This window comes from Pimephales promelas, chromosome 20 (assembly GCF_988280905.1).
Source record: "Pimephales promelas chromosome 20, fPimPro1.hap1.1, whole genome shotgun sequence".
Classification (NCBI taxonomy): Eukaryota; Metazoa; Chordata; class Actinopteri; order Cypriniformes; family Leuciscidae; genus Pimephales; species Pimephales promelas.
Window position 1 is genome coordinate 12,423,324 of NC_142788.1, and position 13,381 is coordinate 12,436,704.

Genomic DNA, 13,381 nt, shown 5'->3' on the forward strand with positions numbered 1-13,381 from the left:
CAATATATATATATATATATATATATATATATATATATATATATGAGCCCGGTCTCATCCCAAAGCGCCATATAGGACGCTTTTGCAAAAGCGTAAATATCCAACGCACATGGCACCCTTTAACGTCTAATGAGCAGAAGGCGCCCCCTAGTGGTCTAACCCTTACCCTACACCATACCTAAACTTAACCATTAACCGAAGCGTCTCATTAGACGTTAAAGGGTGCCATGTGCGTTGGATATTTACGCTTTTGCAAAAGCGTCCTATATGGCGCTTTGGGATGAGACCGGGCTCATATATATATATATATATATATATATATATATATATATATATATATATATATATATTGTATTAACCTAATTCTATAAAACTATGTTGTTAGTGCACTGCAAATGAAGTCCACCCCCAATTTATGTATTTATTTATCTAAATGATGACAGAAAGTTGTCTTTCATCATGTCTAAATATACATCTAAATGCAAAAGCTAATAACAGTAATAATTAGCCTGTCTAAAATTTGGTTTCTTTTTTTTTAAACCAGATAGCACTAAATCTGCATATTTTATTATTGCATATCTGCAACTTGCTCATAAATTAATTATAAAAAAGAATCAAATTTTATTATAAAAAAGAATAAAATGTGTTGTTTAATTTTTTATTTGTATTATTGTTATAAATAAATGGTGTATAATTTATTATTAAGAAAATATTAGACTCTTCCAGTTTCCATTTTAGTCATTACTTTTATCCCTCGCTTTGAACGCAAAGAAAACACAAGTGTTAAGGCCTGCTCACACCGGGACAAATTTTGTGTGCCATATTCACTGACGTTTAACGCCTCGTGACTAAACAAAGGGCGCCAATGTGAGTGTGCACACCGACGCGTAAAAGCGTCATTTTTAAAAAAAATGCCTCGGGTTCGTTTTTTTTTTTTTTTTTTTTGGTTTGACTATTCGACCAATGAAATTTGCGCTTTTGCTCACGTGTTTTACAGTAAAACACAACTTGGGGGTGCTCAGACACAAAAAGGTCTTGCTGAGGTACACATACATAATAAGATGTATGTCAGGTAGATAACGAATAAGATACACGCCAGGTAGCGTCTACACTGCCGGTAAGAAATAAGAGGCAAAAGACGAAAGGCAAGATGAATGTAGAGCTGCTGGTCTCTTTGGTGTCGGAACATAAAGAAATACATGATAAACGTGACAGCGACTACAACTATTTCTATTTACATTAATAATGTCAGGAAATGAATCTGCATGTTCACTTGGCTCATCGTCAGCGAAAATCGTTTGGGTGTGAACACAAAAAAACATGCTGAAAAACACTGGCGAATAACGCGCACCGATATTCGTCCCGATGTGTACGGCCCTTTACAGTAAATTGAATCTATGCAGCTCTTAAACTGACAGCAGCCTAATAATCCTGCTGCCGTCTTTATAATGTTAATCAAACAGCGGTTCTTGACTGAATAACTTTTGTCACTAACTACATTTGTAGTTAGTTGTAGTACATCTGATTACAGTCTCTGTACCAGAATACCTGAAAATCTTAAAACACTGTTTATTTCAGTAGTATCTCTATTCAGTTGAACTTATTTATGTGACTGCTAATTTGTTTACTTATTCATTTTTTAATTACTGAGTGTTTACTTGTTTTTAATAATGCCTGACCTTTATATTTAGGCTAGTTGTTTTGGTATTTTGGCATTATAGGCAAAAGTTCCTTGTTTAAGTGTCCTGTTGATTTCTGTTTGTGGTATTCAGCTACAATGAAATGTTTTATATATTTATATATTTTTATGTTTATTTGTATAACACTTTTCAAAATACATAATGTTTCGAAACAACTTTACAGAAGAGCCAAAGGTGAATGTGTCAAGGGCTAAATAAATAAACAAATAGACTCACAAACACACTTGTGAGTCAAAAGTGTGTGTGTGTGTGTGTGTTGGTGTCAGTGGCCTTTTTACAGTAAGTGTGTTTGTGTGAGCAATTAGACACAGTGCCCCATTTACAGCAGAGAGGAATTCAGCCCAGGCAGAGCAAACACTTGCTGAACAGGATTCGCATCAGCACATTACTAGAAAGTGTGTGGTCAAAAACAGAAAACAGTCAGGCGGGAAAGACCATGAGCCAAATCAGAAGAAAGAAAAGACAAAGTGATAATGTCTCTCTGAAACCAGAATGAGGAAAATAAATGATTCAAAGAAGAAACATTCAATAAGCAGCCTACAGAAGATTCTGTGAGGATTCACAAACTCCTTTATAGATAAAAAGACGCTGTTAATATGTCACGCGGTGTCTCACGACACCAGAAAGGTCAGATGTCAATCATGGGTATGACCTTAATACAACAACAAAGCAGTGGCAAAGGTCAGAAATCTCTGTTTGGCATCTCATGCTTGTACATTCATTAGCAAATTTCGTTTCTCAATTTGAAACAAAACTAATCGTGATTCTCAATTTATCCAGAATTGTGAAAATCTACATCCATACTGACGAAAATTATTATATTTTTCTTTCTTTTTTTATCTTTTCCCAAACATTTGCATCCAAATACCTAGAATGTGATCTGACTGCTTTGAGAGAACAAAGATTTAAAGAAAAAAAATCAATCACTTGGTTTGTGACATTTAGATTTCATGAGTTGGTTTTTTTTCTTCTGAAAACAACTAAAAGTCAGATACGCCTTAAAAATCTCAACAATAACTTTTGAATATGACTTCCAAAACAGCCAAATAATGATGCTATACTCCTTTCTTCACATAAAAAATAATGAAGAGCAAAGTTTATAGGCCCAGTTGTCTAGTCTAAACTCAAAGAGAAAACCACCTCACCTTCACACAAACCCATAAATTGAATTATCTTACCTCGGTTCCTTGTTGTTGGTTTGGGTAATTAGCTGAAGTTTCCGCTCTAGGCTTAAACACATTCAGCAGAAGTCGAGCATCTGCCTCTGCTATAAAGAGAAAGGCAGAAAGGTTGTTGGGCATCAGAGCCAATCCCCTATGAAACAGTTATTTTCCACTGACACTGGCCACAACATAAGCCTTGACTGAGTGCAGTGACTTCCTTTCGGTCCTAGCACCTCCCTCCATGGAGGTTAACAGCAGGAGGAGAGCAGAAAAGGAGAGATAACGCAAGAGAGAGAGAGAACTCAAGAGTCCAATCTGCCGGTCCCGCTTCGCCACCTGTCAAAATCGTGGGAATTTACTAACCAAATGTAAGCAATCAAAGTAAATATTGGCTAGGCCAAGGAAGGCTAACCACGGTCAGAGTCCCAAAATCAACACACAGCACTCAAAAACACCGAGCCAAAGTAAAGACACGGACACCACCTCTCAGACTGCTGCTGCTACACACACTTATCAAAGACCGCTTGTAAGCGGACGCTAATCTTCAACGGCCATGCTTGTACATTCATTAGCAACTGAAATCATCAGTCGACAGCGAAATTAGATGATGGTTTAGTTTAGCGGTGGCGCTGCTTCCTTAGTCATTTCCTCTTCCTTTGAAAAAAAAGAAGTGAAAGACAGGGTTTTGTTGGCTCAGCAAGTCTAGTTAGCAAGATATCATCTAAAGTAGTCCTTATCATAGCATAAAATAAGATATGCAGCTTATTCTGCAGAGCTATTTAAATCCAGCACCACAAAAATATTTAGCTGAGTTAAGAGTTTGCCGTCGGAATCGAATTTCACGAGAAAGACTAGGTGAAATAATGAAAAGACAAATATGTGGTTGCATGCAACAACAAATATAAGTAGCCCAATTCTTGAACGAATGATACTTATAAACAAGGTTAGACATTTTCAGAAAGTCGTTTCAAGCTCATTAACTATTGCTTTGAAGTGTTTCCCACAGAGAGTGTTCATGAGTTAATTTACAATAATGTATAATTAAAATCACAAAGACTAAAACCCTTACTAAAAAAGGCCCAGATTTGTCAAAAAGGGCAAATTAGCACAAGAGCGTAATTTCATAATAGAGCTAATGGGAGGAAAGTTTTGCACGTGATCTTCTGACGACACACAAATTAAAGAACGGATCATTTCCATAATGACCAACACAATTGCGACCAATCACCAAATTAGCGTCTGGACGCAAATAAGCAAAGCCGCTGATAATCAGTTGTGGGGTGATCTACTAGCAACACAAATACAATGATTAAAGATATGTTTTTTTTTTTTTTTTGGGGGGGGGGGGGGGGGGCGTAAATAATGCCGCAAATACCAGCACATTGACGAGTGCAAACCTTAGTAAATCACCTTGCATGATTCATTTAAATTTTCTACTCACATAAATTTTGCGCTTGAAAGGGAAACTTTTTTGTGTGTGAAAATTGTAAATCAGTGTAAATACTGACTGGCTGTTACAGTAATGACAACATTTAATAACATATAAGCCACCACAGGACGTTTCCCCAGGAACTAGGAGCTTTGGGGTGGTACTCGGTGTGTTTCGACCGCAGAAACCAGGAACCAGGAACCAGGATCCAAATGAAGTTCCAGGTAAAAATTTCCTCCTCAGAAAGTCCCTGCTCACGGGGTAGTACTTTTTCAAAGTTCAGGAACTTTTGGGAGTGGGACTTGAGCGCTGAACATGCTGATTGGTTGAGTTCACACAGCATTTTAATTGGTTGACTCCATGCAGCATTTTGACTGGTTGACTTTACGCAGCATTTTGATTGGTTGACTCCACGCAGCATTTTGATTGGTTGACTCCACACAGCATTTTAACAGGTTGACTCTACACAGCATTTTGATTGGTTGACTCTACACAGCATTTTGATTGGTTGACTCTACGCAGCATTTTGATTGGTTGACTCCACCCAATATTTTGATTGGTTGACTCTACGCAGCATTTTGATTGGTTGACTCCACGCAGCATTTTAACTAATTGACTCCACGCAGCATTTTAACTGGTTGACTTCACACAGCATTTTGATTGGTTGACTCCACACAGCATTTTGATTGGTTGACTCCACACAGCATTTTGATTGGTTGACTCTAGGCAGAATTTTGATTGGTTGACTCCAACCAATATTTTGATTGGTTGACTCTGCGCAGCATTTTGATTGGTTGACTCCACGCAGCATTTTAACTGGTTGACTCCACACAGCATTTTGGTGGGTTGACTCCACGCAGCATTTTGACTGGTTGACTCTACGCAGCATTTTGATTGGTTGACTCTACGCAGCAGCATTTTGATTGGTTGACTCCACGCAGCATTTTATTTAAACCACCATTTTATAAGTCTTTAAAAAAAAAAAAAAAAAAAAAAAAAAAAGACTGATGGACCGAAGACGAGGTTCAGGCTTTATTAACTTATTTTATTAGCTTATAAGCAGAGAACGAAATCCAGCGGGAACTGGACAGTCACACGCATCCCTATGTCATCAGACTAATTTGACTAATCTTCACAAGTTATTAAATGGTATTTAATTAATTTTTTAAAAAATAATAATAATTGGACACTCTAGAATTTATTGTAATTTAAAACAAATAATGAATTGGGCAAGTTAGAGTGAATAGTGAACAGCCAATAAGTGCCCAGCATGCATTTGAAAAGCATCCCAAGATGCACCTCACTTGTAATATTTCACAATTTTTGAGGACTTTACTATCAATCTAAAATCAAGAACGAGTATCCGTGTCCCAAGATGACATATAAAGCGTAAAACAGCATGTAAGCTTTTGGAGGTCTCAGGATGTCTCAACCCTATCATCAGCAGGTTTCCTCTGTTTGACACACGTGCATGTCTGTCGAGGGAACAGGGTGTAACTCTGACCCTCCCTTTCTTTCAGTAACACTCCAGTCAGTCAATCAGTCTGTCAGTGAACTAATAACAACAACAACACCCATGCGCCCACATAGCATTACACATGCACTGTATGCCCAGGAACACAAGCCAAACTGCTCCTTTAAGAATGCAAAAGTGAAGGGCGAACAGAGAGGGAAAGAGGGAGGGAAACCTGTAATCGCAACTTTGGAACGTCAGATCGCCACGCTAGAACTCCCAGTGTGTGGTTACATCAGTTGAGCAAAGAGAGAGAGAGAGAGAGAGAGAGAGAGAGAGAGAGAGAGAGAGAGAGAGAGAGAGAGAGAGAGAGAGAATAGGGTAAGTCAGAGAAGCCTACCTCACACACAGCTGCAGGGGAGGCAGGTGGCAGTTTGTCCCCTTCTGTCCTGCGGCGGGAGACCCCAAAACAGAAAGCCGGACTGGCTTGGGAGGGATTTAGAAGGGGAGGGGGGACTCTTCTGTCCTGAAATCTGTCTTCCTGCAGCCTGTTGCACTGTGGTCACTGCATTGCTGAAAAGTTTGTCAAACTTTCAAGTGTCTGTCAACACAGAAGTGAGAGCGAGAGAGGCTGGGAGGAAAGTTTTAAAACAGACGAGTGAAAAAAAAGAAAAAAGTTTGAACTGAAGCGGTTTCAATTTCCTGAACTACCTTGCGTGCGCACTCTCTCTCTCTCTCTCTCTCTCTCTCTCTCTCTGTTCAAGCTGTACCAGAGGCAGTGAGCTGGCTGAATCGGGACAGCAAGAGCCATCTGTTAAAACACGCCTGCCTCTTTTGCTTTACCCACATTCTCCCTCAATCTCTGAGCGACCGAGGGAAGAGGAGGAGGAGGAGAAGGGGGAGGCAAAGAGAGATACCGAGAAAGAGAGCTGGTACCCAATCTGAACACACAAACACTCAGAAAGGGCAGCACAGGCGGAGCTTGCAGACCGGAGTGAGTGAAAGGGGAAAGCTTGGCTTCAGTGTGCAGTATTCATGGTTATTCATGTGGCTTCTACCTTCTGGGCTTAACAGTGCGAGTTAGCCAGAGGAGCAGCGCTTCACAGGCAGCTTCAAACACACACACTTATTATGAGTCCGGCTGCTATTAGCACACACAGAAGAGATTAGTACAGACAGCACATTCAAACATGTTCTTTCAGTTACTAAGCCAAGGGGGATATTTAAGGCAGCTGGCAAGTTTTTTAACTTTGATTAAAAAAAAAAAATAATAATAATAATTAAGTAACTTTTTTTATTAATTCTTATTCATTTTTAAAAACAGATATGTGGTCATAATTTAAACAGGGGTCCCCCTACACTCCATAGAAAAATTGTGCCACTAAACTAACACCTTTCACACTTTAGTAACAAACTCATGTCTTAAAAATATATTTGGTCATGTCTTATGTTATGAAAGAAGTCGAAACATTTCAAAAGTTTGGGGTCGGTTTTCGTTTATTATTTTATTGTTTTTTAAAAAAGTCTTATAAGCTCACTAAGGCTACATTTATTTAATCAAAAACACAGTACATATTTAAAATAACTGTTTTCTATTTTAATGTTTTAAAATGTAATTTATTCCTGTGATCAAAGCTGAATTTTCTTCAGTGATTCTTCAGAAATCAGAATAATATGATGATTTGATGCACAAGAAACATTTCTGATTATTATAAATGTTGAAAATACTTGTGCTGCTTCATATTTTTGAGTAAGCTTTTTTTTTTAGAATTGAATCGAAAGTTCAAAAGAACAGCATTCATTTGAAATTGAAATATCTTACATTAAATTGAATTATCTTTACAGACACTTTTAATCAAATTAATGAGTCCTTTTAATTCCTTTAAATTAGAAATAAAAATTTAACTTTTGACTGGTATGTAGATCTTGCCCCCATTATATATATATATATATATATATATATATATATATACATGTATATATATATATATATATATATATATATATATATATATATATATAAATATATATATATATATATATATATATATATATACTGTATATTATACACTCTAGGTGCCTGAGTAAGAAAATATCTCTGAGCTAGTGCAATGATGTTTTATGTTTTATGCCTGTGTCGATTTTTCCGTTCCTCCGCCTTCTATTTCTGAGAACGGCGAGGCGAGAGAGAATGTTCTATGAGAATGATATAAATGGTACATGTTGAACCCGTAAGGTTATCCACCGCCTCCAAGGCCTCATGTAACAGATTTAACGAAGACCAGAATAGAACTCAAGGATTTCAGTTATCAAGGGAAAACGGGAGTAAGTAACTTGATTTTTACATTTACTGACGAAAATGAAAGTAGTGCTTGCCCCTTCAAACCTATGGCCTACATGGTGTTTGGGGGTTGTGAGCGGTTGCCAGGCTGTTGAAATGGCATTGCTAAGTTGCTCAGTTGTTGCTAGGCGATTACTTACTGGCCTAAAAGGCCATCAATGATATTCTAGTGTATGTGATTTCGTAGAAAAGTGATGGCTAATCTCTCCTGATAGCTCATTTTTTATTTTTTCATATATATCTGTGTATTAATTGATTGACATTTGTTGCTCTTTGTTATTTTAATATTCATGTTTGTCATTTTAATGTTTGTTGGAATTGTTGTTTTTATATGCTACAAACTGGATTGTATCACAGAGAATTTCAAGTTGCACCACTTCAGGTATCATTCATTATAGTGGCAAAAATTGTAATGTATACTACCAGTCAAAAGTGTGTGTGTGTGTGTGTGTGTGTGTGTGTGTGAGTGTATTTGCACATTGTAATCTGACCTACTGTGAGTCATTGGACAGGTGAAAAAGTAGCATTCCAGGGCATTTTAAAGACAACTTTCCTCTCCCAGGAAACGTCAAGGTTGGAATTTGAATGCACTGTAATAAAAAAATCAACAACAAAAAAAAAATCAGAAAACAAAATAAGAAGATGATGAAGGGAGTATAGGGCAGATCAAGGCATGGGAGAAAGGAAGCGCTGGACAAATAGTTTCCATATCAAAGTAAAGTTGCCTCTCTCTCTCTGTCTCTCTCTCTCTCTAACTGTTTATCCACAATCTCATTCCCTCCTATTCTTTCTTGGTAATAGAGAAAAGTGCCTACCTCTTTTCCCTCTTCCTCGTGCTGAGGCATCAGAAGTTAAAGGTTGCATTTATCTATCACTGTCTGAGTGCCAGGAAGCTGACGAATGCCCTGGTGCTTGCTTTCTAGAGTTATTCATTTAAGACACGACCTAGGCTTTAGGCTTTCCCATACAGTGTGGTGTAGTGAAGAGCACAAAGCGAGGAGATTACATGTTAAAGATCAGAATTTGCTCCATAACCAATCCTACTCAGTCTAATGGGCAGGGTGGATTAAATATAATCTTGGTCTTTTCAGAGAGTTGGAGCCGTTTAATAACAACAACACTGTGCAATGCGAGGGGAACTGGAAAATGGCTTTGAACTTTAAATGCTCTCTCCAGAATGACATTCTTTGTAATCCAGATTAGATCAATTCACATTTAGGAGAGATATCTAATCTGGATTGCAGTATTTATGTGGTGTTCTGCACTTACCTTGCAATGCAACCATAGCCCCAAAAGCTTCGAATGATAAACTCCACCCTTACTCCGATGTTAAGTGCAAAAGAGTTAATGTAATATCCACTATCACACATCCTTCTATCGGTAATGGGAGTTTTGTGCCCTTTATTCCATCCTAGAATTTAGGACTAATGGTGCCACATATCAGAAATTTCCGACTCACTTCTGAAGTCGTCATTACGAGCTGGTTGCATTCAAAAGTGCTTTGTTGCCTATTAAGTGGGAAAATTAATCCATTAAAGCCAACAATTAATTTATTAAAGCCAAATATCATGTCCCAATTGCGAACCATAACATTCTCCACGCTTCTGGAATTTTGGTCAACAGGCTATTTTTTCTCTGTACAATTAGGCTACAGTATGGCTATACACTTAAAATTATTATTTGTAAATGAACTATTTAAGGTCGGACAAGGCGATGAGCTGTTGTGGTAAAAACTAATAAACAATACCACTAACACAGCAGCGAACGTTAATGATCTTCTATGCATGATCTTAAAGTTTGTGACAAATTGAGAGGGCGTCCATGTCCAATTTGTAAAATAACTCGTATTTACAATAATTTCGATAGCACGTGAATGCATCAACGTGTTGCGTTTAAAAGCGTGAGACGTAAGAAAGAGCCTAGTAAATAAAGTAGTAGCGCTATTATGAGACGTGATGTGTGAACTATATTAAATAAGACAAACATATTTGACAAATGACACACAGCTGCTTATGTAATCTAAAACCCACGGTTGCGAATCCTGTTGTTCCCTCACTTTATCGGAGTCAGTACTGTCACTGTTGTGAAACTGAGACCGACGAGCTGCTGCATGATTCACACACGCGCTGTCGAAGACGACTTTTATACAGCTAAACAGTTCAAGTTTACAACGTTTTGCAGTGAAACTCAAAACGAAACATTTTTTTTTTATGAACCAGCCCTTAAACTATCTGCCACCGACAGACAGTATGCTAAGCAGAAATGCTTGCTTTTGCTAGACTGTGATGTAAACAAAAGACTGAAAAGCTGTTGTTTTGTTATTTTTAAGCAAGACATTAATATTGAGTAGCCTAACTTACATGTTAAACACAATTTTGCAGGTTCTGGACAAATTTTGCTTTTGCCAACGAAAATACTTTCAAAAGCCACAGCTAACAGTTGTGCGTCTCCAAGCAACATCGCGATTCCTTCTAAAATGAATCAGTGTTCAATGAATCACTCGAGTCGACTCAAGCTCCGCGATGGGACTGAGTATAAATTAAACACTCAAGCTACGTCTGAAATCACATAGGCTACTGTCTGATTAGATACTAATTATTAATGATGAAAATGTGTATTTTTTTATTTGTAGCCTTTTAATTCGTTAATTTAACAATTTACATATTTTTAAGACTTATAAGGGCCCCCATGTTTGCTAAGGCGCCCCGGCCCCCTGGTTGCGAACAACTGCTATCTTTATCACTCTCTGTAATTTCTTACCTCATTTTCTGTTCCAATGCAGCTTCTTTTGTAATCACTTCTTGACTGTGTGTGTGTGTGTGTGTGTGTGTGTGTGTGTGTGTTTAGGCAGCTCTGGACCAAAGGCAGGCTAATATTATTCATTATTCGTTATCAGCGCTGTCAAACAGAGCAGGTTCCCCAGTAGCTTCAGGCTTGAGCTCTGCCACTATCAACTGCATCTACAAGGATGAATTATAATTATAGAAAATCACTTACAAATTACTACCAAAAGCAGTGTTGCCGAACCCTCAGGTGAAAGCAGTTAAACGGATAGTTCACCCAAAAATGACAATTCTGTCATCATTTACTCACCCTCAAGTTGTTTTAAACCTGTGTGAGTTTCTTTCTTCTGCTGAACACAAAAGAAGATATTTTAAAGAATGTCAGTAACCTGACAGCTGACAGCACATTGACTTCCTACCAAGTCAACGGGTACCGTCAGCTGTCTGGTTACCAACAATCTAACATAACAATTAGCATTACATTTGTTATTTAATAATCTTTGTTAACGTTAGTTAGTAAAAAATACAGTTTTTAATGTTAATTCATGTCAGCTCAAGTCATAATATTGATTTTAATATTGTATTAGAAATGTTGAAATTAACATTGTTAATTTAGACAAATTTTTCATTGTTAATTCATTTTAATACATTTACTTAACTAGTGTTAACAAATGGTGTTACCAATATAAAACATTTAAAAAAAATAGAAAATATTTTTATTTATTTTTCCCTCTAAGTAAACTGAATTATATATATATATATATATATATATATATATATATATTTGCATAATCGTATTATCATCTTTCCCTTATGGCTAAATTATTTGAAGAATTTGCCCATAAACATGCCAAGACTCAGAGCAGAAATGTAATCCAAACAGCTGCCAGGATCAACCTAAAAATAATACAGCATCTTCGGCACACCCTTCAGTCCACTTTTGACGCCTTCTGCCACAGGGGAGCACTTTTGGCAGCTATACACACTGAATGTCATGAGGGATGAAATCAGCTGAATGCCTTTGAGATGTGACATTAAAATAACTAAAGGATAGGAAAATGCTTATGAGAGAGAGAGACAGGAAAACGTAACTTCAGATGTGACCCCATAGAGGACAAGAACAAGATTTCTTCCTCAGGCAGGAACCAGCAGAGAATCTGTGGTGAGCTTTCGAGAATATAGGCAGAGATAAACTAGGGTTTTTGTAAAACGCAAGTGAAAAGGGACAGAACGGTGACAAACGTCTCAGAGCGATCTGTCTCTACCTGTTAACCAATGCCAACTGTCTCAGAAAGTGAAACTGAAAGAGTGTTGAATGACACACAACCCTGCTCAGACTTGAAAAGGTTAATAAGGTGGAGCTGTCATAAAAATTGCCTCTACCTTCTTCTTCACTGTTGTGTAACTGACGTTGAGAAAGTTACCATGACCACGTCAGAGATGGAGAAAGGAGAGAGAAAATAATAAGGCAGATATGTATGAAGACACGGGTGAGGTGAGATGATGGAATAGAGAGGACTGGCAGAGAGAACGGTGTGTGTGTGTCTGTATATAAGTCAATCCCCGCACTTTATTATGGATGTACCCTGAGTTCCAAACAAATGAATCCCGAGTTCCTATTCCGTTCCCTCAAATAAGCATCCCAGACACAAAGAACGAGCCCACGCCGTCTCCTTTAATTATATGACCTCAGAGCGCCTCGAACGCCCCTCAGACAGGAGGAAGTCGGTTTATTAGTCGCAAAAGTCAAATGTAGAAATTGTTGGCTGAAATGTGATGTGTTATTTGACTGAGAGACAAGGATGAAAGATAATGCTGCCACTGAGACTGGAGCAGTATGAACAGACGCATGCTGTGTTTCAGTGACTTTATGGGCAACATTTTAAAGGAGTAGTTCACTTTAAAAAAAAAAAAACTTTTGCTGATAATTTACTCACCCCCACGTCTTCCAAGATGTCCATGTCTTTCTTTCTTCAGTCGAAAAGAAATTAAGGTTTTTGATGAAAACATTCCAGAATTTTCTCCATATAATGGACTTCAATGGGAACCAAACGGTTTAAGGTCCAAATGAGAGTTTCAGTGCAGCTTCAAAGGGCTTTAAACGATTCCAGATGATGAATAAGGGTCTTATCTAGTGAAACGATCAGTCATTTTTAAAAAAATAAATAAAAAAGTTTAAGTTAAGCACAAATGCTCGCCTTGCTCTGTTCTGTGATGAGCATTCGTGACTCTCCTGTTCAAACTCGTTTATCAAAATGAACAAATCTTTTTTCGAGTCATGACTCGAAGGGTCCTAGATAAGACGTTATTCATCGTCTGGTGTCGCCCTTTGAAGCTGCGCTGAAACTCATTTGGACCTTGAACCATTTGGTTCCCATTGAAGTCCATTATATGGAGAAAATCCTGGAATGTTTTCATCAAAAACCTTAATTTCTTTTCAACTGAAGAAAGAAAGACATGGATATCTTGGATGACATGGGGGTGAGTAAATTATCAGCAAACGTTTTTTTTT

At 37.6% G+C, this 13,381-nt stretch overlaps 1 protein-coding gene across 7 annotated transcripts in view; it reads right to left on the reverse strand.

Annotated features, from left to right (window-relative positions):
• The window catches only part of sulf2b (sulfatase 2b), a 169,593-nt gene extending 163,000 nt beyond the window's left edge, over nucleotides 1-6,593 (reverse strand). For 2 of the 7 annotated variants that reach the window (XM_039658394.2, XM_089124663.1), the window contains exon 1: nucleotides 2,879-3,052. The gene's annotated coding sequence lies outside the window, so the exon portion shown is untranslated. Of the gene's footprint in view, nucleotides 1-2,878; nucleotides 3,053-6,145 lie in introns of those variants that run through there. The other 5 variants (XM_039658410.2, XM_039658401.2, XM_039658425.2 and 2 more) reach the window with 3 other exon arrangements.
• Nucleotides 6,594-13,381: the final 6,788 nt, after the last annotated feature.